The sequence below is a fragment of the Lolium rigidum genome, chromosome 5 (assembly GCF_022539505.1).
Source record: "Lolium rigidum isolate FL_2022 chromosome 5, APGP_CSIRO_Lrig_0.1, whole genome shotgun sequence".
Classification (NCBI taxonomy): Eukaryota; Viridiplantae; Streptophyta; class Magnoliopsida; order Poales; family Poaceae; genus Lolium; species Lolium rigidum.
In genome coordinates, this window is record NC_061512.1 from 11,793,712 (window position 1) to 11,797,985 (window position 4,274).

Here is a 4,274-nt window from a genome sequence, read left to right on the forward strand (position 1 = left end):
AGTTCAGGAACTAGCACTACACTGTAAAGATAATTCGGTGCATGAGTCAGAAACAACCGAATTAGCAAGTAGTTTAGAACCTGCTGATTGGAGAGTTCCTTCACGTAGTTATTTAAAAGATCTAAGTTGGATAGGAAATAGAAATATTCGGCAAAAGTCCTTATAATATACTTTGTTAAATGACTGAGTTGTATAGCCGAATAATAGGTGCATTATTTTTGAATTGCTTGGGATTTTGATCAATTTAGATTACCAATGGGCGAAGTGCCTGATGCAAACATGCGAGACACATATGTCGGCTCACGAGATGCGATGCATATTGAAAATAGCAGGTTTTACTGGCCGACAATGTTAATTAGGAAATTGTTATCAACACTAAAAGGATCATGAGGTACTGGAACTAAAGATAGAATATTCAACAAATGCTTGCCAAGTTGGGAAGGTCCATATAGAGTTGTAGAGATTTTTTTATGAAAATTCATAATTTGCAATCTTTCCATGTAGAGAAGCTTTCAAAGCTCTGTGGTGAAAAATACTTGAAAAGGTATTATCCTAGCATGTTGCAAGAGGCTTGAACACATCGTGGATGATGAATTACTACAAGTGTCGCCTTAAGAAAAATTTGGCCGATATAACTTTTGAAATCTCGCCCTACGAAAATATGGCTAATGAGTTATTTACACAGCACTGTGAGCAAAAATTTGGCCGATGTCTTCTTTAAACATCGCCCTAAGAAATACTTATGGCCGGTAAAATTATTAGCATCATTCTAAGGTATTGCGGATGTGTTTTTGGTCAATTCAATCCTACCAAAAATAGGGGGGCATGTGTTGATGGCGTAATTTGGCTAGATGGTTTGTATGCTTGGCCAAATTAATTTAAATGATCTTGGTTGGTTTATTGTTTCGACATATGTATTTGGTTTTGTTGTTTAGTTCGACATGCACTACAGTACATATGTACAGCGGAAGATCAGGCAAAAGAAGTCATTTACCAGGACAATTACCTGAAGCTATGGAGTCACGTAAGGAAAAGTGCATCAGGAAAAAGAACGCTGCTACACGGTGCGCGGTTACCAGGTTGCGTTACACAGTGCCCCTCTTGTCTGAACCATGATTTTTCCTAAAATAGAAAGTGGGACCAAAAGTAGACAGCGACAGGTGACAGGCTGGACAAAAGAAAGCATCCTGGATAGCGCGTGTAAAAAATAAGAAGCCTGAGAAAGATCCCAACAAAAAAAAGAGGAAACTCTATCTGCTACATCTTCTTCTCCATCCGCTGACGGCTGGAAGCTCCATGGCTTGAGCTTCTTCGGTAGACAAGTTACAGGCAACCAAAAATAAAAGAGAAAACAAAAGAGGAAGGTGCGCCAGGATCTACAACCACCGAATCTAGTGCAAACAGGTATGAAAAGGTATAGCCAAAATCATGCAACTCCAGGTCCGTATTTTTACATGAACAACCAGGAAGCTACATTCAGGCCGACTGATGCATCAGTATCAGCTACCCCACAGATTCTGTCATGGATGTATAAAACTGAACTCCAACCGCTATAAGAGAAAAGGATATATTGATACGAAGTTGTCTAAAATACAACACCAAAAAGCATCAAGTTTTAGTAGTTTCTGAGACCACACCTCAAACTAGATGAACAAAAACTAGTGGCAAACTGCATTGTCAGGAACCTGAAAGCAAGGACGGCATGAAAAATTTCTCTTCCAGGAAGCTAGAATAGGTAGCCATAATTTCTCTCAAATCAATCTTCATCATCTGCAAGAAAAAATAACATGCAATAAATTTAGTAGCTGCTTATTTATTGGTTGAAACAAAATAAAACGGAAAAAAACATGAGAGGAAGTAAAAAAGTGCAGGCTTGAAGACAATATAATGTACTTTCTGCTAATTTTCTGCTTGAAGTAATTGCAGACTGGGTGAAAGAAGCATGGTAGGAAACAAAAGCACGGAAAACTTTCTTCAAATGTTCTGCTAGCCAAATTATAAGGAAATGTAACTATTTCTATATGTTTGCAGATATGGATTTCTGGTTTCCTGATCTAAATACACCAGCACTGGAACATGATGATAAGGGCCAGGTTGATGATCAGAACAATGTTGAGGATCTAACAGGACAGGGACATCAAGATACATGGAATGCAGGGACCAACATTGGTCCATCTTTGTGCCAGTTCATAAAAACGATTAAAAACCTACATGTATATAAAAAATACATCCTATAGATATTCTTGCTAATAAAATTACACCAGAATGTATTTATTGATACTATTCTACATCCTAAACAATTGCATGGAAGGGACAAAACACTGTGTATATAATTACTGGAAAAAATACATCCTATTAGTAAAGCATTATACTAGAATCCTATATGCAGATGTATTAATTGCCTAAAAATACATCCTGTTAGTAAAAAGCATTAAACTAAGTGGCGAAAAATACATCCTATTAGTAAAGCATTATACTATAACTAGTATATGCAGGATGTATTAGAGTGTCTAAAAAGACAACCTGCTAGTAAAGGATTATACTAGAACTAGTATATGCAGGATGTATTAGAGTGTCTAAAAATACAACATGCTAGTAAAGGATTATACTAGAACTAGTATATGCAGGATGTATTAGAGTGTCTAAAAAATACATCCTATGGTTATACAAAAACATCCGAACTACTGATAAAAGCTAGCTGGTCCGATTGTTCGGTGGCATTGGCGGCCTGCTACAACTTCCAGAATTGCATGGGTATAGAGGAAGCCGAGGCCACTGATGCTCTTTGTGGCATTCGCCTTGCCTCCAATCACTTCCCAGGCCGGGTCTTGCTGGTGATGGACTGTGCTGGGGTGCAAAAGCTCGGCGCTCGTCTGATGCCAACATATCCAAATGGTTCTCGACCTATGAAACAGCCAAGAAGCGTATGCTCATCCTTCAGGAGCGCCAGGTCATGCAGACTCGTCGTGACTGCAACAAGGCTGCTGATTGGCTCGCAAAAATTGCTAGATCCTATGGCAACTGTGTTTTCGTTGACAGATTACCTGATCTGGTTCAAGAGCTTGTTAACCGTGAATGTACACTCTTCAATGATGTATATATATATAACCTCTTTACCCCTCAAAACAAAAACAAAAACCACCATCCTACTATACGAGCACCACCTAAACTACTGTACCAGTACCACCATGCCTCCTAGACCAGCACCGGTGCATCAACGTGTCCACAGCGGCACCGTGCATTCTAATCCACCACCGTGGACAAAATTGGATGTAAAATCCAACGCGCATCGATGAAAAATGACAGCCTGAAGCAACAATGGCAGAAAACAATAGAGATCGAAGTACTTACCAAAACCAAGCCGCCGAAACTCTGAGACCGACACCTCCGAGCACGTTTACCAGCTTCGGCTGCGTCGATTCGCCAGGCCACGCCGCCGAGTCTCCTTCAGCTACTCCTGCTACCCGCGACGCCGCCTCGGACGCGTCGAGTCGCGTGGCCGCGGCGGCGAAGAACCCATCTCACCCCGTCTGCCCCCACCTTGGTAGCGTCGATCCGGTGGCCGCGTCAATTTGGTCGCCCGCGCCGCCGACGGTTCACCCCACTACCCCAACCAACCAGCAGAACCCCTTCGATGTTTCCCACCAGCAACTTGCCGCCGACGAGACGGAATCGCCGGTGGAGATCGAGCGGGGCGTCGATATGGGCGAGAGAGGAGAAGAGAATGGGGATGAGCTCGACTACGACCAGTCGTCGAAAAAGAGAAGAGAAAGATAGCGTTCTTCTATTTTTTTTATTGGACGGAAGCGCCGCCGAGTTCAAGCCGCCTGATGGGGATCCAACGCGCGAGAGACGTGAGCACCGCGTAAGACACATGAGTGCTCAAGCAAGTAATATATTATACGCAGGAAAAAATCATCCGCATGAGTGGTGATGCCCTGACGGTGCAATTTGGCTATTGGATTTTATTAGTCAAATTAGTGCTTGTGATTCAATTACTGGTTACCAAATATAATTGGATTTGCTCTTTAAATATGAAGTTGCAGGCTTGTGCAGATTCAATGGTTCACTCGTGACAAATATATGAAGCTTCACATGATTATGAAGAATTCAGAAGAGAGGATAACATCTACAGCTGTGCTGCCTAGGATTTTCAAAATGGCTCTTCATTAGCTGATGTGATTAGCGCTGCGGCCGTAATATTTTATTACTTGAAGGCTGAACAGCATATGTACGTGAGCATGGCCTGGGCTTTACAATTCTGCTATGTACCG

At 41.8% G+C, this 4,274-nt stretch overlaps 1 long non-coding RNA gene across 1 annotated transcript; it reads right to left on the bottom strand.

Annotated features, from left to right (window-relative positions):
- Nucleotides 1-1,626: 1,626 nt before the first annotated feature.
- On the bottom strand, nt 1,627-3,456 carry LOC124652356. Its single transcript, XR_006987680.1, has 2 exons — nt 3,352-3,456; nt 1,627-1,770 (listed from the first exon to the last, which is right to left on the bottom strand). It is a non-coding gene; the product is annotated as an uncharacterized LOC124652356 (long non-coding RNA).
- Nucleotides 3,457-4,274: the final 818 nt, after the last annotated feature.